This window comes from Geotrypetes seraphini, chromosome 4, assembly GCF_902459505.1.
Source record: "Geotrypetes seraphini chromosome 4, aGeoSer1.1, whole genome shotgun sequence".
Taxonomy (NCBI): domain Eukaryota; kingdom Metazoa; phylum Chordata; class Amphibia; order Gymnophiona; family Dermophiidae; genus Geotrypetes; species Geotrypetes seraphini.
In genome coordinates this window covers 30,076,872-30,104,338 of record NC_047087.1, presented here as the reverse complement: position 1 = coordinate 30,104,338, position 27,467 = coordinate 30,076,872, and the positions used below count along the sequence as shown (strand labels likewise).

The following is a 27,467-nucleotide window of genomic DNA, read 5'->3' as shown; positions in this document are numbered from 1 at the left end:
TCACCTGGCACGGATATGGTATGTATGATCCAAAGCTGTTGCCGTAATGATAATTATTATGAGCTCCATTCAAGTTAAATTTTGATTTCTAGTTTGTACAGCAGCTGCTCCTCAGCACTTCTCCCACAGAGAGTAATTCTCATTTTGGCACTATCACTTTGGAGTTTGGACTCATACTTTGGCAGCACCTGCGTAGCTCAGAGCAAAAAAGTTGTGCCATGCTGAGAGAGCATCGAGCTCCCTATCCTGAAATTACACAGTTAAATTGTACACAGAAACAAATATGTTATTGAAATAGAGGTAAGAGGTTTTAAATAATGATATCCGCTTTCAGTCATACACTGCCAACTGAGTTGTTGCAAATATACCTCACTGTTCTAACAAAGGCTATATATATTACCTGTCTCATGTTCTAGCTGGGAGAAGTATTTACTAGCTCTCTAAACACTTGAATTCAGCCTTCGCAGTTCTGTAATTTATGTTTAGGATCCTTTAATATTCTAATCCAATCTGGTATTTGTGCATCGCACTATGCGACTTTCAGTAAGAAAAGGAGAATAGTTTAGAGCATTGCAGAATACCTAAGATATATCACTCAAAATGAACCCAATTAGGAACTAGAAAAAAATAATCTTGTATACTGTTCCTTTCTATATACTCACAACATTCACTACCATTGACAGAAAAATATGTGACACGGTACATTTCAAATATTATGAAAAAATATTATTAATAACGTGAGGTATGTCCTCAGTGTGTGATCATAAGCGATGGACAAGTCACCTGGAAGGTAGAAGCTCTATGCTTAATATATAAATTCTCCCCCCGTGCTAGTTTTGCTCTGTGATGCACACCATTATGGGACACACCCAGTGTATTTACATCAAACGTGCCCTTAGTGTGAATAAATTATAATATATTTATGACATGTTTGTACACCGCCTAGGAGTTTGGTGAGTATGAGTATGCCAGCAATGGGTCTGTAGTTTGAGGGAATGGAGAGATCTGCTTTCGTTGATTTTAGTATTGGCATGAGTACTATTTTTTCCCATTTCTTCCAGTAGTTGATTTTGGTTTAGAATGCTATTTAGGAGCTTGGTAATCCACGTGATGTTTTATTCAGGTGCAGAAGAGAGGAGGTAGGAGGCAATTGTCCAGGGGGCTGCAACATGTAGAAAGCTTGGTTAGTAGTTGGGGTTTTTTTGGGTTTTTTTTTTGGGGGGGGGGGTTGTCTCAAAGGTCGATAGAGGGGTAAAGGAGCTCCATATTTGATCAGCATTGCTGGGTTCCACAGGATTCTCATATCTGTGGAGTGTTAGATTTTGGGTGGTGGTCATGTTGGCAACTTCTGTTTGAACCATTATGATCTCATTGAGGAAGAAGCCAGCAAGTTCCTGAACAGTTAGTTGGTTGTGGTTGCCTGTGGTGTCCTGTTTTGGGGGTGTCATTAAACTCCGTACAAGATGACATAGGGCTCCTTTTACAGAGGCGTGCTAGTGGTTTTAGCGCACACTTAGCGCAGGCTAAAATGCTGCACGCGCTAGCCGCTACCGCCTCCTTTTAAGCAGGCGGTATTTTTTCGGCTGTCATCCTGTGCGTGCACTAAAGCCCTCGTGTACCTTTATTGAAACCATGATAGACTATTATTAATACTTTATAATGTAGAGGTTCCTATATTTCTAATATTGAGCATATACAGTAGTTCTTCATTTATGGTCCCAATATTGTTGTAAATGGTAACAAGTGAATATCATATGTTTTAAAGTTCCTTATTCCAAATCTATCAAAGTTTAGTTTTGTATTTTTGATATTTTTGATATTTTTATCGGTGCCCAATGGGTTCTGTGTAGAAGGAAAAATATTGATTGAAGGGTGTTAGCAGATTATATAGATTTGAAGAATAATAACCAAGTCTCTGACCATGAATTTTCATCCAAGTTTATGTCAAGTTCTCTATTCCAGGCAATTTCAGATTTGTGTTGTGGAATAAATATTGATATTTGTATTACTTTATACAGTACCATTTAGAAGCAATAACTTTAGATAAATTAACTAATACCAGATTCAAGGAAATGTTTTCAATATACACACCTCAGTTGTATAGGGACACTTTTGAAGATTAAACCATGTCACAGGGCGGCCCCTGTTCCTAGCGAGGAAGCCTTGCCAGAAGAGGGAAATGAGGTTAAAACCTTTGAAAGTATTCTTAAGCCTGCTAAGGAGAGTCCCAAAGCAGCCCCTAGGAATACTTATAAGCCAAGCCTTCCAGTAATGAAACCTCCTAAAGCCCTGCCTAATGCAGGCAGATCTGATTTAGTTTTACCAAAGCCAGTTGTGGGGAAACAGATGGAAAGACTACATTTCTCAGCAGCCATAGGACCAGAGAAAGGAAAGAGCAGGAATGGCATATTGGCCACACCCAAACAAGCTCAAACCGGTTTAGGCCATTTGAGAAGTTCTCTGAGAGCAGGCTAACCTAACACACCTGCAGGGAGGACTAATCAGCTCCCTGCAGTGAAAGAAAAGGGTTTAGCTTTCCCTCAGAAACACTTGCTCCAGACCCAGCAAGCCAGAGCCATTCAGCAGGCTGTAGCCACAGATTACAAGCACAGAGAACCAGAAAACCACAGTCCACCTCCTGGCAACAAGCCCAGGCAGAGGTTGGTAAGGAAGATGCTATTGAGAAAGGTGGTTCTGTGTTTGAGCAAGATAGTGAGATGGCTGGTGATGACCTTACTTGTGACATGGAGGTAGAGGAAACATTTTCACCTAGCATAGAAGAAATGGAGATATGGTAATCTTTTCAGGATAAAGAGGGCTGGGGGAAATGCATTATGCACCAGATCAATGTACAGCTGATATTTTGTGGAACCCTTCCAAGCCACCAGGTAGCCATTTTTGTTAAGGGAAATGCAGGAGAGGATCCCTTCCTTGGGTTACTAAGTTTAATCCCCAAGGGGAGTTGTGCCTGGCAAAAGAAAAGTTTGCAGTTTGGACAAGATTTTTTTTTTTCTTTCCTGATATTGAGGGCTTGGAACTGAAAATTGTTTTTTTGTCTGAATACTGAAATGATACAAGGGGATAAAAACCTGAAAATTCCATCTGGAAGTTTGTTGATGATTTGTGAACAATAAATGATACCAAGAAACTGCACCATTGTTGTTGAAACTCTTTATTATACCAATACCAAGCTACCAAGAACCTCGCTCAGCTAAGGTTTATGTGTACTAGGGACGGCCACTTGCTAAACCCAGCTGGGCTGCACCCGATCACAACCACTATCCCAGTTCTTCAACTTTTCATGATACAGTATTTTTCTTTAATATAAAGGATGTATCATTTATATATTTTACCCTTCCAATTTTATTTCCCTTAAATGTGCCTTTTTTTCATTTATTGTAATTCTACCCTTATTCCTCATGTGGCAGAATAGTCTGTGGCTGCTCTTGTCTATGTAATATATGATTATATTATGTATACCACTTAGAAATTATTATAAGCGATAGTATCAAATTTTAAATAAACTTGAATAATATTTCTAGTGTTATGCAAGTTTGAGTATAGCTTTTTTATACAGTGTGTTAATTGTAACCATTTATATTGCTGATTTAGGACTCCTTTTACTAAACAGCACTAGAAGTTTTTAGCTTGGGCCAGCGAAGTAAATGCTTCGATATTCTTAGAAGTCCAATGAACTTCAGAACATTTACCTCACCAGCCTACACTAAAAACCTCTAGTGTCATTTAAGGCTTCTTTAACTAAGGTGCGCTAGCGTTTTTAGCACGCACTGCCCCCGCGCTACGCATAAAAACTAACACCAGCTCAATGGTGGCATTTGCGTCTAGCGTGCGCACTAAGCACGCGCTAAAACCGCTAGCACAGCTTAGTAAAACCCTTCATTAATGGACGACCATAATTGGCTTGTAGATCTTGAAATGTCATCAAGTTCTCATTTTTTATTAATTGATTAATTGTCCATATTTGACAGTCTTGCCATATTATCCATGATATTGGGTTATCTTGAATTAAGATTCTCGTGTGATTCCATATAGGTAAGAGCATAGTATCAGACCACTTAACTTTAGTTATCTATGTAGGATATTGCTGTCTTGGCTGATTCTATTATAGAGTGATCCTTCTTTTTTGCTTTGAGGATTGTGTTAATACAGTATTTAAGGTTGATCTGTCCAAATAATGATTGTTCTAATTTTAGCCATGTAGGAGTTTCTAATGTTTCATCTTTTGTAATCCAGCTCAATCCTTGTCTTATTAAAAAGGATATAAGATAATCATAGAAGCTTGGAAAATTTACTCCTTGCGTTTTTGCCTTTTTACGTGTTGTGAGGGCAATATGAGTTATTTTTCCATAGAAAGTAAGACAGGGTTTGTTCAAGAAATGTATGTTTTCCAAAGTAATATGAAGGGAAGCATGTTTAGAACATAATTTATTTTAGGTTGTATCATCATTTTTATGGTGTCTTGGCAACCCCACCATGTTAATGTTAATGGTGACCATCTATATGTAAGTTCTTTGCTTATTCTAATTAAGTATTCAAAGTTATATTGCAAGGTTTTTTCTAAAGTTGGTCCAAATAAGACCCCAAGATATTTAATCTTAGTTGATGTCCAAGTGAACTATAGATGTCTATGTTCTGTTTCATTTCTGAACAGTTTAATTGCATAATCTATTTTTTGGATGTGTTAAGCTTGTATCCAAATATTAATGAGTAGTTAACAATGATTTTAATGATTGTTGGTATGGAGTCAGATTGAAAATATAATAACACATCATCTGCATATGCTGATAATTTAATCTGAATTTCTTTAGATTCATGTTCGTTTATTTGGTTTTGTAAGGATTTGACTTTGTAGCTATTAGTAAAGGTTCTATGCCTATGCTAAATAGGAGAGGTATAAATGGGCAACCTTGTCTAGTTTCTCTAGTTGGATGAAAGGATGATTAGTATAATCCAGGGGTCTCAAAGTCCCTCCTTGACCCATGGTAACAACAGGCCATGCTTCCCTTTGCAGTGGTATCGCCTATGAGCATTATATTTATTTATTTATTAATTACTGATTATCTAGCTCCAGTTGAGCCAATAATCCATTTTATGCCCCGCTAAAGCTGTGACTGCCTCCCCCAACCCAAAAATACAATAAAACACTCTCCAAACCACAGAAAACAACCCCCCAACACTAATATAAAACAGACACTATCACACAGGGGAGAGAAAGATAAGTTTTCCTTTGAAGAGACTACCCTACTCTTTCCCTTTTCCTCACAGAACTCCCTATAATCCACCACAATTATCCAACCAATCCTGCCACTGCTCCATCCCCCATCTCCTCAGAATCCTCACCAATCCCTTCTTTCCCTACAAGCTCTGACCATTAACCTTTTCCTACCTCCTTTTCTACTCTTGTCAATCCAATATTCTATAAATCCTTTAATTCACCTAATATATTCCCCACACACCATCTACCCCCTCACCTACCCCCACCCATCCAATAATTATTACCCACAGATTACTTCAGCTCAGCAAATATTATATCATACCAGATGAATCTGGTGTTTTTCTATTTGGTTGTAGAGTTTGCCATGGGTTTATTAAATCAAGTTGTGACATATGTAACATTAAAAGTAAACCATGGTTTAGTATGCTTTAGACTAGAGCATCTGTCAAGTGCAGGGTTTAAAATTAAGTTGAGGATGCTCCCAATTATGTGAAGATTGATGGTGTCTGCTAATGATTGATTAACATCTTTGAAAAATTCAGGACTGTCAGAATTGGGTGCATAGAGTAGATATTTATTATTGATATTTTTTAATTAATAATTATGATTACCTTTAGGAATCATTTGAAGAAGATATTATTGTTAGGTCATTTTTTCCTTATTAATGTGATTACACTATTTTTTTTTTACCATCCATGGGTGAATAATAAGGTGGTGACTTAAGTTAATTTTACTTTGCTTGATTATTTGAATTTAAGTGTGTTTCTTGGAATAATATTATATCAGGAGACATATCATTCACCCCCCTTTTTACGAAGCCACGTTAGGCTTTTTTTTAATCACTGGCCACAGTGGTATTAGCTCAGATGCTCATATAATTCCTATGAGCATCAGAGCTAATATTGCCATGGCCAGCAATAAACAGCCTAATGCAATTTCATAAAAGGAGGCTTAAGTATTTTCCTCTGCATTATCAGATTATTAAAAACCTTTGCATTTGGTGAAACAAGTTGTACAGTATACTCGTGTTTGAGAAAAGAAGAACACCAGGTGTGTTTTAACATTAGCTGAACTGATGTCAACTGCTGGTAATATTTATTGTGTGGTGGTGTGGGTAAAAGGGAGGGGGGCAGAGAGTGATGGGAATATATGAGGTGTTGTCAAGGGTCTGTAGAATAAGGATTGACAAGTTTGTAAGAGGAGGTAATAAAGGGTTAATAGACAAAGCTTGTAAGAAGAAGATTAGGGAGGTTTCTAAGGTGATGGGGTGGAGTAGTCATGGGATTGATTGGATGCTTGTGACAGGTTGGAGGGAGTTCTGTGAGGAAAGGGGAAGCGTAGAGTAATCTCTTCAGGAAAAAAGAAATTATCCCTCCCTCACTCCCAAGTGTGCTGGTGGTATGTTTTGTGTCAATGTTGGGGAGGGGAGTTACAGGTTTTATGTGGACTTGGGTGGGTTTGGTTGAGCTTTTGGGGTTGGGGGAAATGGTCACAGCTTTGGGCAGGGCAGAAAATGGGGTTTGGCCCAGTTAGATCTGGGAGATGAGCAATTAATAAATAAATAAATAAATGTAACCCTCCTAGGTGACACCGCTGCAAGGGGAAGCATGGCCTGGCGTTATCATGGGTCATGTTTGGGGGGAGTGGAAGCATGGCGTGATGTCACTGTGGGTCATGTTTGGGGGAGGGGAGGGTAATCATGGCCTTGCATCACCGTGGGTCATGTTTGAGGGGAATATTATAAGTTTAAAGACAACAGGAGCTAATTTTGACACCAAATAGCTCCTTAGGGGTATGTGAAATATGCATTGGTGGTTTGTTGGATTTGGACATGTATTGTAATATAAGAGGCAATAATATTAAGCTATATAATAAAGCTGTGGCCAAATATTTATTCCAATAAAATTGAGTTGTGTGATTATTTATTGATGGTGTTTAGCTTTCAGTTGCAGGTGACGGAGTGAGAATGCTAATGTTATGCAATCTACACAAAGATTTGTTAAAGCTGTAAAATTCAATATTGTATTTTTTTAAAGGTTTTTAGTACTTTTGAACAGTGTTTATAGCATTTATTAATTCTCGTGAAGAGAATACTCTTATGGTTTTAATGTGATGAAATCATCCCACGAAGTAGCATTATGGGTCAGAGAGTTAAGAAAAAGACAACTGAAGGCATGTAGATCTCAACATCAATTATTAAAATAGGGTTCCTTTTATCAAGCAGCATTAGAGCCTTTTATCATGGGACGGCGAGGTAAATGCTCCAAAGTTCCTAGAAATTGAATGAACGTCAGAGCATTTACCTCGCTGGCCCACAGTTAAAGGCTCTACGACTGCTTGATAAAAGGAGTCCATAGTGATTAATCAACTTCTAAATCATGTTATTATTAGAATATGAAGATAATTTCTGGTGGAATTCCTTGTGTCATATTTATAAAATGGAAAGATTTATTGCAATACAGTGAGGATGTTTTAGGAAATTTCAAGATGTGTGGGAGCCATTAACAAAATATTGTACTGAGCAGATAACATTTTTTCCCTTAAATTTACAGGTTCAATTATGAGGGGGGAGGGAGGATAATTTTATTATTACATATTGTACAAGGTATATAATAGGAAAGGGTGGGAGATAAGAGCATATCATTTGTATTATTGATGATTATTATTAAGTGATATATTTATTGTTAATCTGGATTTCCTGTCCTATTAACCCTATTTCTTCCTCCCCTCTTAAAGTCAATCAATTTGTACCTTTGCTTAATCTTTGTAAACCGCATAGAACTTCACGGTATTGCGGTATATAAGCTGTTATTATTATTATTATTTTAACATATTGACACACTTATTGTAAGTTTGAAAATGAATAAAGATTTTTTTTTTTTAAAGAATATTAAGATAACTTTATATTAATTGAACTTTAAAATAATGCTTTATTTATTTATGTATTTATTTATTTTTCCCTCTCCTTTACAAAGCTGTGCTAATGTTTTTCGCGCCGGCCACCACGGTAACAGCTCCGACGCTCATAGAATTCCTATCTGCAGCTGGCGCAAAAAATACTAGTGCAGATTTGTAAAGGAGGGGGTTTATTTACTACATTTTTTACATGCACAATAAATTAAATAATACTAGATGAAAAAATATTACTTGTAATTTGTAAAACAGGATAGAATATTCTAAAACCTTGGTTCTATCATTTTAACATTATAATGAGGTAAGGATGAACAGTTTGTTATCGAGTTGGCAGAATTTTAAAAATTATGGAATTGAATCACATTCCAAATTACAAAACTAAATTTTACTTAGGGCTCCTTTTATCAAGCTGCGGTAGGCGGTTAACACGCGGAATACCGCACGTTCAACCGCCTGCCGCGCTAGTTGTTAACGTCTCCATTGATGAGGCGTTAGTTTTTTGGTGTGCCGCGGGGGTTAGCGCGTGATCAAATGGCTGATGCGCTAACCCCCGTAGCGCACCTTGATAAAAGGAGCCCTTAGGTTACCTTTTAGATGTCATTTATCTTAGTGGATGTCATATTTTACATGGATTAGATGTGCATGTTCTCTTTTTGTTCTCAGAAGAGAGATCAGGGATATTGTTGATCAGGGATATACGTTTTCTCATGTTAAGGAAGCAGTAAAGTTGTTCTTTATGCTTAGATTGGCTAAGCTTTGTCGATCAGGGTTGGGGGTTTTCTTGAATGAAGCAAATGTGGCAGGATCATTGAAATCCCTAATTTGGTTTTGGAATGTTACTCTCATTCTTTGCGGGTAAAAGATTCTGAAGTGAGTGCCCTTTTTTTTTTTTTTTTTAAAGTTGAGGACAGAAAGCCAGAAGCTTCTTCCTCAGGCCTGCAGTGTGTTTGCAGAGATTTGGTGCAAAGAGAAGGTTGTCTTCATATTTTACTGGGGCCAACATTCTTGCTTTCTTGATAATCTCCAAAAGTTGTGGTTATCTCAAAAATTATAGTATGATTGGTTGAGGGCATTTGTCATGTGCTAATGTAGGTAACGGTGTATGGTGAGCTCTTTCAATTTCTAGATATGTTACAATTTTTTTCCCAAACATTTTGTCATATCTTGTTCTTCTCTTCCTTCCTTAAATTACATAACATTTCTAGACCACAAAACCTCTTGGATCGATGTGGTTCACAAAAGATAGAAAACTGGGCATTCCCAGCGATCTACAGATTAGGCATTAACAATTTTAATTCTCTAAAGATCTTGTAAATAGTATTGATTTAAATCATTTTTTGAACTGTATACTGGATAAGAGCAAGACCTTGTGAATAAAGAACGTAACTCCCTACCCCAGCTCGCTGCCTTATAAACAAATAGGCGCTGTTGGAACTTCTTGTGACTACAACCTCGAACCGGAAGGTAAATAAATAAAGATGTGGTGCATAATAGTCGATTCACTTTGAACAAAGTAAATTGTTCTAATAGATATTCAGGTGACTGACCATATAAGGTTTTATAACAGAATATCGCCAATTTGAACAGCACACGGGCTTCAAATGGAAAACAATGGAGCTCTCTATAATAATATATAATATAGTCCGATTTCCTCAGATCGAAAATCAAACGAACTGCTACATTCTTTATTCTTTGTAACCTAAGCGTATTTGTACGGTGTCCGGCAAGGTGGACTGAGTTACAATAGTCCAAGGTGCTAAGTATCATGGATTGAATGCCATGAGTTCAAAATATGTTTTAATAGTACGCAACTTCCACAAAATAAAAAAATAAAAAAACACTTTTAACTGAAGCCAAAGTAAATGCTTTCATGGACAGGTCCTGTATGTTTTCATTAGCAATAATTGTTTTGGTCTCCAAATTAATAATACAGATTAAATTGTGAGACTTTGTTAGCTAAATTGGTTAGATCTTCTTTGATATTTGCTGTATCTTCTTTTGTTTTTTGCATTTTTTCTTTCAGCAATTTTATTTCATCCAGTATTTAAGTTATGGCTCAAGGCTCCATCAAAGGTAAAGGTTGCTTTAATTGGCAATTGAGGTTCAGTTATATACCTCTTGCTCATTTTAATTGTAGCTGTATTATTTAAGATGTTATTGAAATCTTCTTTGAGGAAATTAGTGGCTATTGTTAATGACGATGAGTAATTCTTAGCAAAAAAGTTCAGAGAGCGATACAATTATGCTGCCATATTTATTGGGCTCTCTGGCACCCCCCTCTGACTCATTGTCAACTGTGTCATTTGAATGATATTATTTTCCTGTATTTTAACTTGAACATTTTTAGTGCACAAAAATTGCTAGGTAGTATCGCTAAACTGTCAGTAACACAGCATAGCTTAAGATTATGAAATGTTGCTTAACAGTAATACATAATTATGATGTCTAAATAAGTACATAAAATTTCTCATAGAAATTCAAAATGGCTGCTGATAAAATGTCAAAGAAACTTAGGTGCTTACTTTTTTTGCCTGACTATATATATATATACACCAATTTCTACAGGAAAATGCATGCACAGAGTTGCTTCTATTATTAAGATGGACTTGGGAAAATCTACTGCTTATTCCTAGGATAGGCAGCATAAAATCTGTTTCCTCTTTGAAATCTTGTGGCCTGGGTTGGCCACTGTTGGACAAAATTGAAGGGGGGAAGGGACACAGCCATCCAACAATAAGATCAACCAATTTATTAAAGATACAACATATGTAACATATATGTATATGCTGTATATAAAAAATATACAGTATGGACTAAAATGATTAATGGACTCTCTATTAGGCTTGCTATATACTGTATGTATATGTATATGTTGTACCTTTAATAAAATGATTGCTCTCACTGTTGGTCAACTGTGTCCCTTCCCCACTCCTAGGGCCTCTTCTATCAAACTGCGTTAGCAGTTTGCAGCGCGGTGAGCCACGTTGAATGGCCCGCGCTGCTCCCGATGCTCGTAGAGTTCCTATGAGCGTCAGGAGCAGCGCGGGCCATTCAGCGTGGCTCTCTGCGCTAAAAACTGCTTGCGCAGTTTGATAGAAGAGGCCCTTACTTTTGTCTACATTTTACATGTGGGGTTGTTTTTTTCTTTTTTCTGGGATAATTAGCCACTGTTGGAAACTGTATATTAGAACAAGCTCCGAAGCTGAAGCCTCTGCGAAAAGGGTGGGTGAGGGGGAGGGAAGGGGGAGAGAGAAGGAGGCCAATCAACAGACAGGGGGGGGGGGGTTAGGATAGAATAGGGGTGAGCGGAAGGGAGGTCGCCCTTTCCGGCGGTCACGGGGGCACCCCACATTGTGCGGGGAGAGAGGCATATGCTGTGCGCCTGATCATCGGTTGGTTATATGTTGCCTTGTGCTATAAGTGATACATTGAGTGTTATGTCATCTTTAGATGTTCGGTTACAGTGTACAGTTCATCACTGTTCATGATTTATCATTCTGTTCAGTTGATAACAGTTTGATGTAATGATGCTGTTATGGCTGCGGCCAAAATAAATTCCACACTGGTTGATAAACGCCCGAGTGTCTTCATTGTTCACGACAGACCATGAGGGGTAAGAGCAACAAGTGCTGAGTGCACGATTTGGGGCTTGAAGGACCTTCAGTCTGTCCCTATATGACATCTTAAGTTCGTATAGAACAACTGTAACTTCATGTAGGAGTGCTTTTTTAAGGTATACCATTTCATAACGATCCATCAATACATACTGTATGTTGTCTTTATAAAACAGCTGCAACAAATGTGTTATGCTTTTTTTGTCGGACATACCACCAAACAGAAAAACCTGTGACTCCTACACTTTCTTACAGTCATGCCAATATGCTAAATTATTTTCCGTCAATACAATGAATTCATGCTTTACTCCACAATTTTATAATGTATATTCCTTACAGGTTAGTGTGGATTTGCATCAAAATGTAACTTCAAAAACTGAAATGAAGGGATTTGGGATGAAGGTTATCGAAGCTACCAAAGCCTGATTTAAATCTGAGTTCTCAGTCAGGAAAATTAGATCTTGCCTGATATATGCTACATGAAGACCAGAAGGATTCAAGCTTCTTGGTACAGCATATCTTAATTAGACAACAATGATGGGCACCTATAAATTTCTGCTCATTTTCATTTGGAATCATAAAACATTTATTTGCTACCATTGCTTCCAGTTATTAATAAGTGACATATTTATTTCTCTCTTCACTTCAAGATTTTTGGAACATTCTTATTCTCCCTATGTTATCTTTACTGATAATGCAATTGATTAATTATGTCTTATTACATTTCCTCTTTGTAGTATTTTCGCTGTAATCTATTACTTTTGACTCCTTTTACTAAATTGCAGAACAACTTCTTACCACAGGTCGGCGAGATAAATGCGCCGATGCTCATTTAATTCTTATGAGTGTCGGAGCATTTGCCTTACCATCCCTCTGTAAGAGACTCTTCCGCAGTTTAGTAAAACCCAGCATTTATGTTTTATTTTATAACATTTTTCAATAAAGTATCGTGAAATGTATATGTATTTTCATGTGGAATCAAATGTTACAAACACACATTATGAGCACATAAAAGGCTGGATTCTATAAGTTATATCAAAAATGACTAGGAGGGTTTTATCGTCAAATATATTTATTGAGCAACAAGAAAACAGCAATCAGAAACAAGTACAAAGAGCAGCAAGCAGCTCATAGTTCACACAAAAGTTCACAAACCCACCCCACCAACCCAACCCACAACCCATCCCCCCCCCTCACTGATGGCAAACAAAACAGAAGAAACAGACAATAGAACAAGTCCCAGGGGCTAGCAATTCAAAAGGCGACTATGAGCCACCGGAGACAATGTTATCCAAAAAGGCTCCCAAATTCGCTGGAAGGCCCGTCCCAGCGAGGAAGAAATGTCCAGGACTCCCCTCCGTTCCCAAGAAAGCAGCGTAATCATGTGACTACGCCAGAGGGAATAGTCAGGGCCCTCCGCTTCCATCCACTTAAGCAATATGCATTTGAGAGCAATCACAGCAGTCCAACGAAGGAATGCGGCGGCCCCAGGCCGACGAGGATGAAAATGTAAGGAGGCTCCAAATAACACCAAGGCAGATCTCTGAACTGTAATGTTCTAGGAGGGTTTTATAAAATGCACCAAAATATTTTTTTGTGTATCCCAAATAATATAACCACAAAAAACAGGGAGGAATGAAGGGAAGTATAGTACAAAGATTCAAAAATATCACTCCAAAACAAAAGCACCACACAAGCCAAGAAAGCTAGCTTATTACTTAAGCGAAAGAAAAGCCTTCCACCAAAGCATCATAGGCAAAAAACTTTTGTACAAGTTTAAAGTTAGCAGGTGGGAGCAAAAAATAACCGAGAATGATTAATGGTAAAAACCACTGAACACAAACAGGCCAGGCCGACGATCGTTTTCCATCTGCTAACTTTAAACTTGTGTGAAAGTTTTTTGCCTATGATGCTTTGGTAGAAGAGTGTGGGTCCACCTCTCCGTTTGTCTGAGGCTTTTCTTTCGCTTAAGTAATAAACTAGCTTTCTTGGCTTGTGTGGTGCTTTTGTTTTGGAGTGATATTTTTGAATCTTTGTCCCAGATAATATAACCATCACAGCAAATGAGGTAGCATTAAATACTATCATCTTTTTTAGAATGGGTACTAAAACCTCCCAGATTCTATATCATGGAAAATCTTTTGTTCATGCTATAGACTCAGGGAGGTTTTAGCACCCATTCTGAAGAAAAACAGTATTTAATGCTACCTCATTTTCTGTGCTGGATTCTATAAGTGCCATTTCAAACTAGGTATCATAAAAATTGGTAATAAGCACAATTCTGTAAAGGGTATGCACCCTTAATAGAATAGTACTTAAGCGTGGATCACACACTTAATTGTGGGCACCAGATTTAAAACTGCTGAACCTAGGTGTAAATACTGGCATTCAAGTTAGGTGCACTGACCCAGTATTCTATAACTATGTACACAAATGTTTGGACAACCCCTGACACAAAGCAATTACTAAAGAAGTGTGAAAACCAAATGGAAATACAAATTCACTTCTTGTATCACATGTAAGAGATAAACTTTTATACCACGCCTCAGAGACCAAGTATGAAAGCACACATTGGCTAAATACTTAGTTTGGTCTTGGTGTCAATCATTGGCAAGTGGTGATTTGAGGTATTTTATCCTTTCAATTCTTAATTTCTAATTTGAATACTTCTTCTTTTTTTATTTTTTTCAAAGTTTTTAAACTAGATGTATAAACATCTTTGCCACCAAATACTATGAAAAATATGAATCAAAGATAGTGCCAATGATTGACACCAAGACCAAACTAAGTATTTAGCCAATGTGTGCTTTCATACTTGGTCTCTGAGGCGTGGTATAAAAGTTTATCTCTTACATGTGATACAACCCCTGACACACCCATGCTTCTCCCGTGGTCACTCCCCCTTTTGAGATACGTATTATGAGAATTAGGCGCACTGCCTTATAGAACATAGTACGGCCAGATTATTAGCAATAATTGTTGCCGCCTTATTGTTGTTGCCAAATGGATCATTAAGGAATTAAATTGCACGCTCAAATTTTGGCACATCAATTCAGGGAAATATATGTTCTTTCCTGATAGATGCACATGCAAGAACCATCACACATGTGCATGCTTGGGCATACTGTAGGAAAAAAGCACACACTGTGGCAAATAGCATGTGTGCTCTTTGAGGAGAGTGCACACAATCCTTCTAATTCTACAAACTTGTTTGTGTGCACATTTTCATGGACAATTTATAGAATAAGGTCAGTTTATGCGTGTAATTTAGGCCCCCTTTTATCAAACCGCGTAAGGGTTTTTATTGCAGAGCACTGCAGTTAAATCTCCAACGCTCATAGGAACTCAGTGAGCATCGGAGCTTTTACCGTAGCCATCTGCGATTAAAAAAAAACCCTTACATAGCTTGATAAAAGGGGGCCTTAATTTCATAATTGGTCGTTAATTGGCATTAATAACTAATTATTGACTTAAATTGCTGTTGATTAGCACTAAGGCCTAGATGCTCTAAGAGGATCGGTAAGACCGTGTGGCTCTGCATCGATCTGATTTTTTGGCCAATTCAGAAAGAGCTATTCATGCACTAAAAAGTTTGCATGCTAATGATTCATGCAGATGTTCACCATAATCCCTGACTCTCTGATCCGATGGATCGCTGTGAGAGTGACTCTCACACTTGCGCAGAGCCGGCATGGGAAGCCCGAACAGCTAAGAGGCAGAGGAAAGCATCCTGCCATGCTATTTGAGGCAGGAAACCTTTTATTTTTCTTTCTTTTTTAATGGACAGAGATGCTCGCACAATATCTGCCCGTTTTTAACACTCACCCACACACACCCTGCTGATAACAGCTCTCCCCAAAGAACCCTGATGAATGTGGCACCAGGAATCCCACCCCCTACGCTAGCAAAAATCGGCAGGGGGAATGGCCCATTTCTTCCTGCCACAAAAGGATCACCCCCTTGCCAGGTACTCCCTACACATTCCCTCCCCCTTCCTCACAACAAAAAGGCAAGAGGGATGCCCACTCCCTTCTACCACTGAAGGCCCACTCCCATGCCAGATGCCCACCCCAAACATACCCTCCCCTCCCCCTTTCACCCCCAATAAAAAGGCAGAAGGGATGCCCACTCCATCTTATCACTGGAGGTCTCCCAAACACCCCCCAAGCCCCCTGATTGGCTTAGATACCTTAGGCCCCTCCCCCATGCATCACATGATGCACCGTGAAGAGAAAGGCCCACCATTTTGAACTAGCAGGCCTACAAGTGGGACGGACTGTGCCTCCCTCCTGCTCTAACTTCTCTATAAATGTATGGAGGGGTTCGGAGGGTGGGGGTGATGATTGCTAGCTTTAGTGCACCTGGGCCTAAGGGACAGATTCTGTAATTGGGTGCCTTAAAAGATAGGCGCCTAAAGTTAGTCATCTATTTCATTACATACTTAGACGTCCATTACAGAATCATGCCTAACTAGGCCAGGATTTTAAAAGTCTACATTATAGGTGCTTAAGTACTAAAGGCACACAAGTCCTTTTCCACCCCTAAACATGCCTACTTTGTTGTTAGGCACCTACCTTATGTAGAATCGTGAGGAAAGGCGTCTATCACCCTATTAATTAATTTTTTTTTTTTTATTACGAGCTTTTTTTTTTTTTTTTCAAATTCTTTATTCATTTTTATAACTTACAAGTGTAATCGGAAATAACATTTAAACTTACAAACATCACTTGAATTTCTGTTACAATCATCTTAAATTAATGAAATTTATTCCCCCTCCCACCCTTACCATATCGTATATAATCACGTATAACATATATTCTTTTCTACTAATCCAAACACTAATATAAGATCAGAAGCCCCCCCACCCCCACCCTCTCATTTGCAATTGTATAATTAAGGGAAAATGTTATTTACTCGTTACAATAATCTGTTAATGGTCCCCAAACATCCTTGAATTTATTAAAATGTCCTTTCTGTATGGCTAATATTCTTTCTACCTTATATATATGACACAGAGAATTCCACCAGAAATTAAAGTTTAATCCACTCCAGTTCTTCCAATTAAAAGTAATTTGTTGAATGGTGACTCCAGTCATAATTAGCAAGAGCTTATTATTTTTTGAGGATATTTGATTCTTTGCCCTCATTGAAATGCCAAATAAAATAGTATCATATGATAGGGCCACCGGATTCTCCAATAAACTATTTATTTGGCCCCATATTGATTTCCAGAAATCCAAAATAAATGGACAATAGAATAATAGATGATCTTTTTAAAGCTCATAATTGAAGCCATTATACTAATTAACACCCCCTCCCTCCCTTTTACAAAAGAGCCAGCCAGGGCACTGAATGCTTTGCACTCTTCTGACAGTCCTAGAGCTCCTATGAGTGTCGGAGCAGTGCAGAGCGTTCAATACGCTGGCCAGCACTGAAAAACCTCTTCTGCACTTTTATAAAAGGTGGGGGGTGGGTAGGGGGGTAAGTTAGATACCTAACTTAGGCACCTATCTTTAGGCACCTTTTATAGAAATTCCCTCTAATTGACACCAATTAGCACTTGGGCATCCAACTGATCTTAGATGCTAATCTAGATGTTGTGTATGTAAATTCTATTTTGCCCAATTTCTAGGAAGGAGTGGGTTTGAGAGGGTAATGGGGTGTCAGGGACAATGCGCCCTCTAAGGAATGGCCAAATGCGTGCAATTTGTTGTTGTTTTTTTTTCATGTCTGCAACAAGTTCTAAAAACCAACAAATGTTGATCCTAGTTTTAGCAATGTATTTCTGTCTATAGCACACACAAAAAATCACACATATGCAACTTGATTTAGTTTAGTTTAATTAATTTTCTATAGTTTAATGTTGCTTGAAAGTCTAATCAGGTCAGTATTTTTGTAAGCGACCATGTAACAACCATGCAAAATATATGAGAGATTGCTCATGCACTCTGCTTAGAGGGAACATAGGCCAGGGGTATGCCTAAGAGCATATGAGTTGCCATACTAGGACAGAGCAAAGGTCCATCAAGCCCAGGTTACAAATCCCTGCCAAGATCCCAAACAGTAAAATAAATTTATGCTTCTTATCCTAGGAATAAGTAGTGAATTTCCTTAAGTCCATCATAACAATGGCTTATGGACTTTTAGGAAGTTATCCAAACTTTTTTTTTTAAAAAACCTGTTAAGCTAACTGCTTTCACCACATTCTCTGGCAACAAATTTTAGAGTGAAGAACTATTTTTTTTCTGGTATGTTTTAGTAGCTTCATTGCATGCTCCCTAATCCTAGTATTTTTGGAAAGAGAAAACAAACAATTCACATCTACCCATTCCACGCTACTCAATATTTTATAGACCTGTATCATATCTCCCCTGAGCCTAGAAGTTAAACACACAGGGTACATAACTTTGGCATTCATACTCATCCATAACTCAAATAAATAAATTCCCAGAGATCCAGGCATGTGGAAAAACTAACCAGCCACAGCTTTATTATAATTTCCATTCCATTTACAACAACCATCCCATACAATTATCAATTAATTTCTCAATCCAAATATAGCATAACGTGTAAGGTTAGTCAGTCACGACCTAAGCTTTAGATTTCCAATTTCAATCACATCACAATCCCCAGGCAAGGTTCACAGTACCACCAAACCAGCCGAATGACGGTAGCACACATAAATCCCTCACCTACTTTGTTTTATAGATTCATTTGATGCACTTCAATTAAATGCTTTACGAAGGGGAATGGCCTTCACCTCACCACTACAACAGTTCACTATCCCACCACTCTTACCAATGCACCCACCAGCCATAACAGGATGGGAGGGTGGGAGGGTCAAATATTTGCCTCTTGCCCAAATTTTAACAATAAATTCTCCCCTTCTTAAAAAAAAAAAATCAACACCCTGCCAACTCTCACCCCTCTGCAGAACGGTGATTGGTGCCACAGATACTTCCCTTGCACCAATCAGAGTTCAAATATTGACAGACTCAAACCTCAGCTCTATATCCCCTCCTCAACCCCACCCCTCACTTTCTGCTTCAATCAAACTATACTGTGTGTAATTCTTGACTCAGCCAAGTTATGGCACAATCCTCAAAATAAGAATGTGCCTCTGTACTTATGCCAGTCTTTGACATTGTATAAGTCCTTGTGTCTAAATTTAAATGCAAAACTGCAGACATATACTTGCATTCCTACTACTACTACATTCAAGAGACAGTCCCTGCTCAGTAGAGCTTATAGTCTAAACAGGACAAGTAGGGGGCTAGGGAGTTTCTCAGGCATGAATGTTTTACAAATGAGTGGGAGTTAGAAGTTAAAAGCATGAGCAGCCATTATAAAATTTGCATGCCTAATCTCGGTGCCTAAATTTTGGCACTCTTTCTTGAATCTACCCCTCTGAGCTCATACCGCATGCTCTTTTTGGCAGCCAGCGTTCATTTCAAACAACAGCCCATCTCTAACAGAAAGCTTCTCCTTTTTGAGTTACTTCTATCTTTGAGGTAGAAATAAAGCACTTCTGTTTTTCTCAAAATGTATCTCATTTTCAATTTTTTTTTCCATAAAGCAATGAAAACAAAATCATCCAAGCAGCTAAATTTCTCCCAGCTATCATTGCTTTCTGGAAATTAATTGCAACTTGCATAGAAGAAAATACTAAAGGTGTCGCTTTCATGAGACTCTTTCGTGGATCTGTTGTGAGTAGTTTTCCTAGCTTTACCCTTAAGAAATATGAACTATACCAGAAAAGAGCTTTTCACCAGCAAGATTTTAATTATACAGTATTTCAAGTTTCTGGATAACATGGCTGGGCTGAACTCTATATGGAAGCAATTACTGAAGGATGTAACCCCTTTTAAAGCTTTAGGGACATGGGTGTGATTGTATGTGATGATCTTAAGGTGGCCAAACAGGTTGAAAAGGTGACAGCGAAAGCTAGAAGTGAGAGGATGGTCAGTAGGAAAAAGGAGGTATAAGACTCTGGTGAGACCTCATTTAGAATATTGTGTACAATTCTGGAGGCCACACCTTCAAAAAAGATATAAAAAGGATGGAGTCGGTACAGAGGAAGGCTGCTAAAATGGTGTGTGGGCTTCATCATAGGGCATATGGGGACAGACTTAAAGATCTCAATCTGTATACTTTGGAGGAAAGGCGGGAGACGTTTAAATACCTACATAATGTAAATGCACATGAGTCGAGTCTCTTTTATTTGAAAGGAAACTTTGCAATGAGAGGGAATAGGATGAAGTTAAGAGATGATAGACTCCGGAGTAATCTGAGAAAATACTTTTTTATAGAAAGGGTGGTAGATGCATGGAACAGTCTCCCAAAAGAGGTGGTGGAGACAGAAAATGTGTCTGAATTCAAAAGGGCCTGGGATAGGCACGTGGGATCTCTCGGAGAGAGAAAAAGATAATGGTTACTGCAGATGGGCAGCTCTATGACCTCACAATGCAGGTGCACAGAGCCTTAGCCTATAGGAAGAGGAGATACAAATGTTAAGAGCCTTAGCCAATAAGGAGAGGAGGAGATAATGGTTACTGCAGATGGGCAGACTAGATGGGCCAGTTGGCCTTTATCTTCCATCATGTTTCTATGTTTCTAAGTCAATAAACTAGAAACCATAGGCGTGATTCTTTATAGTGCACATGCCTTTCAGAGGATTGAGCTTAACGCCAATGTCTTCCAGTTCACATTATGAGCACAATGCATAGAATCCAGCCCCACCCCACTTATGCCTTCTCTTATAGAATAGCGCTTAGGTGTTTTGCTGCTACTTCCACGCCTAAGTGTACACCTATCCACACAAATACAGGTATTCTGTACATTCATGCATGCAAGTGGTACTTAAAAAGTGTGTGCCCACTTATAGAATTGCCCCAATAGTGTCAGTGGGGTATATTATCACAATCTCTTTTTGTATTATTTCTGCTCGAGAGCAGTTGTGGCAGGGCCTGCTGCGATGACCAGATAGCATCCTCTCCTTTCCCTTCCCCAACCAACTGTCCAATATATATTGTAGTTCCTTCTCTTACCTAATCTTTGACCATGTTTCCATCCCCACTTTATTTTTCACTCTTCCAGACATTGTAAACCGCTCAAAAGTTTGCATAATGCATGGTAGGTTAAATGAAATAAACTTGGAAACTTGTAATGGGTATGATATTCAAAAAAAGCTCCTAAATATAGGGGGGGATTCATCAAAGAGTGCTAAGCGCCTCAGCATGTGCTAATTGCATTAATGCATGCTAATGATTAGTGCATGCTAACCACTAAAGATGCCTATAGAAATAAAATTTAGTGGGCACTAACACGCTTAGCACCCTTTGATGAATTCCTTTTAGCATCCTAAATTTTCAAACATACCACAGGGCATTTTCAAACCCTTACCTCAGGGCATTCTCAGGTGTTCCATGGTAATTTTGGCATCTGTATGCTTCTCATACTCTAAAAGGTATATTTTATTTTTGTAGCGCTGGGGGCGGCTCAGGGGCAGAGAGTAGGTTGATTAGAAAGCGGTTAGTGCTTACTGTCTTCTACAGGATTGGCCGTCGGTCCTTGAGAGTCGCAATCCAGTCGGGATTTTAGAAATTCCCCAATAAATTTGCATGAGATCTATTTGGGTGCTCTGCTTCCAATGTATGCAAATAGATCTCATGCATATTCATTTGGGAAATCCTGAAAAATCCGACTTGGCAAGGGCTGTGGTTGGATACCCCTGTCCTATAAAATAAGTGGTGATAGGGGCCTACGTGCTATGGGGGAAATTAGCACATAGCTACCGTGTAGGAAAATAACCTCAGTCTGCAAGAATGACTGATATACCAAAACTAAAGAACCCCAAACTTATTAGAACAGCACAAAAATGATAACAAACAAGAGTTCTAGAGTATACTGCTTTGCAGTTGTTTAGCATAAACTGTAGATAAATAATTTTATAACTTGGTGAGAAGACCTCAGTGTGGATTGATAAGTCAAATGAACTGAATACGCTCAATCCTACAACCCATGTGCGGGTAACCACCCAGCGCACCACACCATCATAGAGTCTTCACATGTGCAGTGAAAATCAAATAAATAGTGCAAACACACGTGGTGATTAAATATAATATAAATAATTATTACAGTAAAGCACTAATACAGTCAGTAAAGCAGAATGACTGCACAGTCTTTTCAAAAATCAATGAAAAAGACTTAGGGCTAGATTCACTAAATCCCGATTCTGTCTCCGATCCGTTCTCGATTGCATGCAGGCCGACAAACTCACAAAAGGCCTGCATGCAAATGGGGATGATCGTTGACACGCCCCCTACCCACGGCACAGATCTCTAGAGAGTGATCTTGGAGTATGCACAGTCCCTGAGAGTAGTGATAGGGGAAGCAGCCTCCTGTCACTGCTGTAAGGGCTTCTACCGGCTTTTTTTTTTTTTTTTCATTTTTTTTAATAGGCTGCAAAATATCAGGCCTATTAAAAAAAAATGAAAAAATGCCTCGCGACCGGCCCTAAAGAAGTCCCTGATTGACTCAGGTGCCTCAGGCCCCTCCCAAGGGGGGAGGAATCTGAGGCGCCTGAGCCAATCAGGGCCTTAGGTTCCTCCCTATGCATCACATGTTGCACCAGGGCAGGACCTAAAGCCCAGGCAGACGAGTCGCTGGACCCGGAGGAGCAGGAGGGACTGAGCACCCCTCCTACTCCCAACTGTTAACGGGGTGTTGGGACGTGCCATACTGGGGATGGACCGTGATGTGCTGTGCTGGGGGTGGGCTATGCTGGGGGATGGTGAGTGCCGTGCTGGGGGGGTGTTGGGCCGGTTGGGAGTGAGTCGGTTGGTAGAAGGAGGGAGTTAGCATCCCTCCTGCTATTTGTGGGTTGCTGGGGGGGGGATCGCATTTGTCGGGGGGTTGCCTTGGCCGTTTTTTGACAGGTCTGTCTATCTTTTCATTTTTTTTAATGGGGCAGATATTTTGCATGCATAACACACAGAAAATATCTGTGCCATGGAAAAAAAAAGAATAAAAAAGACAGGCAGGCCTACAAAATGGGTGGCGGTAAGTGCTCAAGCAGTAATTTGTTTTAATGGTTGTACGCTAATGGCATCAACAAAACATGGCCATTGATTGCAATAAAATAAAATCAGCCATTTTTGGCCTTAGCATGTGGGAAAAAGCCATGTAAGGGTTCACTAACGCAAATTTCTATTGCAACTTAGGCCCTGTTTTACTAAGGTGCGTTAACCGATTAGTGCACGCTAATTGATTTAGTGTGTATTAAACACTAAAGCGTGCATGTTAGTCTATGGACGTGTTAGCGTTCAGCACGTGCCAATTCGATTAGCAAACGCTAATCAGTTAGCGCACCTTACTGAAACAGGGGGTTAGAAACAGGACCCCAGAGTTAGGAGTAGAAATCCTTTGAATATTGCCTATATATACTTATCTATCTGAATAGCATGTCTAAATTAAATATATAGTAGTGGTCACCATAGGCATAGTAATGTGTATATGGGGAAGCCACTGTTTGCCCTGGATTGGTGGTATGGAATGCTGCTACTATTTGGGTTTTTGCCAGGCATTTGTGACTTGGATTGGCCTCCATGATGGCAGGATACTGGGCTAGATGAACCATTGGTCTGACCCAGTAAGGCTATTCTTATATTCTTACGTGAGTCAACTCTAGGACAATCAAGCCATTGTGACATCACTGATAAGTTTGGTTCTTAGATATTGGTGGAATGAGGCATTACGACATCACAATCTCACCTCTGGAAAGTTGCTACTATTTGAGCTTTTGCCAGGTATTTGTGACCTGGATTGGCCACTGTGAAGATGGACTACTAGGCTAGATGGACCATTGGACTGACCCAGTAAGGCTATTCTTATGTTCTTACGTGAGCCAACTCTAGGACAATCAAGCCATTGTGACATCACTGATAAGTTTGGTTCTTAGATATTGGTGGAATGAGGCATTACGACATCACAATCTCACCTCTGGAAAGTTGCTACTATTTGAGCTTTTGCCAGGTATTTGTGACCTGGATTGGCCACTGTGAAGATGGACTACTAGGCTAGATGGACCATTGGACTGACCCAGTAAGGCTATTCTTATGTTCTTACGTGAGCCAACTCTAGGACAATCAAGCCATTGTGACATCACTGATAAGTTTGGTTCTTAGATATTGGTGGAATGAGGCATTACGACATCACAATCTCACCTCTGGAAAGTTGCTACTATTTGAGCTTTTGCCAGGTATTTGTGACCTGGATTGGCCACTGTGAAGATGGATTACTAGGCTAGATGGACCATTGGACTGACCCAGTAAGGCTATTCTTATGTTCTTACGTGAGCCAAATCTAGGACAATCAAGCCATTGTGACATCACTGATAAGTTTGGTTCTTAGATATTGGTGGAATGAGGCATTACGACATCACAATCTCACCTCTGGAAAGTTGCTACTATTTGAGCTTTTGCCAGGTATTTGTGACCTGGATTGGCCACTGTGAAGATGGACTACTAGGCTAGATAGACCATTGGACTGACCCAGTAAGGCTATTCTTATGTTCTTACGTGAGCCAACTCTAGGACAATCAAGCCATTGTGACATCACTGATAAGTTTGGTTCTTAGATATTGGTGGAATGAGGCATTACGACATCACAATCTCACCTCTGGAAAGTTGCTACTATTTGAGCTTTTGCCAGGTATTTGTGACCTGGATTGGCCACTGTGAAATTGGGATAGATGGACCATTGGACCAGTAAGGCTATTCTTATGTTCTTAATATATACAGGCCTCCTTTTACTAAGCAGCATAAGAACATTTTACCATGGGCCGGTGAGGTAAATGCCCCAACGTTCCTTGAATTCATATGAGCGTTGGAGCATTTACCTTTCCTTTCTCTCTCTTTTCCTTTTCCTATGGGTCACGTTTTTCAAGTGCCTATCTCTGTCCCTATTTCTTTTTTACAGTCATTAATGCATTTATAGTAATATTTAGGTTCTTTATCTCATCAAGATCACCTATTCTTTTCTGCATGCAGTTCATCGACATTGCATGCCATTTTCATTTCATTCTTATTCTAATTTATTTTATTTCCTTAATATGTACACTTGTCTTCTTGTTGAACCTATCACAATTTTGAATAGCGTCGTTTTAATATCATCACATTTACAATATATAAAAAAAAATTTTATTATTTTTTTATTATGTGTTTATTTGTTATTTTAATAATAAATTTTATATTATATTTGTGCCTAATAGGACCCCTGATGAAGGTTGGTCCAAAACACGGACCGTGTCGGGTCCCCTGATTGGTAAAAGGGTTTGCATATAATTATTTTGTCACAATAAATTTTGCCTAGGTCTTGTACAGATCTGCAGTTTTGTTTTGTTTGCTCTCGGTTGATTTTTTTTACTGCAGTTTAGGTTGGGACCTCCCTTTTCTCCTTGTTTTGTTGCATTTACCTCACTGACATGCAGTAAAATGCTCTTACACTGCTTAGTAAAACCCAGTGACAGTGAATGACAGCAGATAAAGATCTGAATGGTCCATCCAGTCTACCCAATAGTTGCATACATTCTATATACACATATATTTAGTGCTTGACTGTATATAGTATATAGAGGAATTTAATATTTTTCATTATTTGCACCATGAAAAGCATTTAAATTCATACAGTAACTACTGCTACTGAAATCTACCCCTCTCCTCACCACTGTTTCTTGATCCACTGGGTATTTACAGATATATTCTGAGGTCAGGGAGGTTGCTCTTTGAAGGATGTTTAGAGGGGGAAAAAAAAACCCTGTGCCTTAGGTAGGTTAAAAAAAAAAAATGTTGACTGATAGGTAGGAAGCAGCAGAGCGGTGGGGAATGATTTTTGCAAGACCAGGAAGCCAAATGTAGTGGTGGGGGAGGGGGGGGGGAACTGAATGCAGCTTTCCTACCCACGTTTTCTTTCAGCTAGGTGCCAACAAGATGTGTTTGTGGCCGTCCTTGCCAGACAGATGCACTGACCACGGCTGCTGCATCCAAAAGGGCCGAAGCTGAACGTCTCCCTTTATCGGTGCCTGCTGCGGGTTCTCCTTATCACAGAGTATCTGACAGCTAGTGTGTGATGTAAACAACACATGTTTTGATATCTTGTGAGTGAATTTCCTAATGTTCCATGGCACCGACATAATTTCAGTCTGTCTAGATCAGGGGTGTCAAAGTCCCTCCTCGAGGGCCGGAATCCAGTCGGGTTTTCTGGATTTCCCCAATGAATATGCATTGAAAGCAGTGCATGCACATAGATCTCATGCAGATTCATTGGGGAAATCCTGAAAACCCGACTGGATTCCGGCCCTCGAGGACCGACTTTGACACCTGTGGTCTAGATATTGGCCAGCCAGGGGCATCCAGCAGTGGCTATAAATGTGTTTTCTATCCCTTTTGCCACTGCTGAAGTTTTTCGTTCCATGGCATGCAAGCGTAAGCCTGTTAAATCAAGGGAAGGGAGGCATTTGGTACTATCGCCTCAGTTCTGGCATAGGAAAGGGCTTCCTACATAACAGATGTCACTTGTAGTATTAAAAAAAAAAAAATGCTGCCCATTTAAACTCATCATTCCTTGCTTTGCACATTAACAATTATCTATCCAACCAACTTGTGACTGAGCACTGCACCATCTGAGCATGTAAATATCACAGAAGTCATTTATGTGTGCTGGCTGTGGCTATGCAATACAGTAATTCCAATTATCGAGCTTGTAACGCACATAGCGTGCATTCTAAACCTGGAGCAATTGTCCGTAACTGAAAGGCTCAACAAGGTTAACCCAAATTTGATGTGGATTCATTTTCAAGATGAAAACCTTTTTTTTTTAATACTCTTGTAAAGGACATTTTCTTCTAAGATGAAAAGGAAAAGAGATGCAATATAACTGGTAAAGAGGAGTCGCAGCACAGTGAATTTTCCATCAGATTTGTTTATTGTCTCTCCAGAAGAGGGTTCATGCAACGGAACAAAGCCAATTTTGACACTTTGACTATGTACAGTATTTTGAGATTGTTCCAGGCACATAACAGAGCTCAATAGGGACAGAAAAAAATTACCTGTATATAATATATGTGAACCACTTTGATTGTATTCGCATAAAGGCAGTATAGGCAGTCCCCTGGTTAAGAACGGGTTCCAAAATTGGAAGAACTACGATCGCCTAAATTTTCCTTTCTGGTGGGCAAATTTGTGCTCCAGCTATAGATATGAAAAAATGAATGCCGATAGTTTGGGGCACAGTAATTTATTTAAGCTGGTTTGGGGGCCGTTGACATCATATATTACTTCACTATGGTAGGTCTTTGATTATGAGTCAGTTTTTGTTTATTTTTGTACACAACCAGGAAAGGGTGGGGTGGGGGGCTAGTTCTGTCCTAATTTGACTTTTGAGTATGTCCATCTGGGGTGGGAGGAGGGTGGGAGGATATTTTTAATCTGAATAGTGTAAGGTTATTGGGTAGTCTATGTTTCTGTGTTTTATTGAATAATCATTGGGTGGGGGGGGGAGAATATGTTTGGTTATGCATATTTGTAAGTTGAATGTGCTTTTATTAACTTATTATATGATATATATTTGTGTAATGCACTTTTGAAGTTTAGAAAATCAATAAAGAATTAAAAAAAAAAGAAAGAACGGGTTCCGTTTTTTAAACC

The 27,467-nt window shown here is 39.1% G+C and overlaps 1 protein-coding gene across 1 annotated transcript in view; it reads left to right on the top strand.

Moving 5' to 3' along the window:
* Positions 1-2,570: 2,570 nt before the first annotated feature.
* LOC117359637 (cadherin-8) overlaps positions 2,571-27,467 on the top strand; it is a 469,702-nt gene continuing 444,805 nt past the window's right edge. Inside the window, exon 1 of the mRNA XM_033942802.1 lies at positions 2,571-2,664. The gene's annotated coding sequence lies outside the window, so the exon portion shown is untranslated. The remainder of the gene's footprint in view (positions 2,665-27,467) is intronic.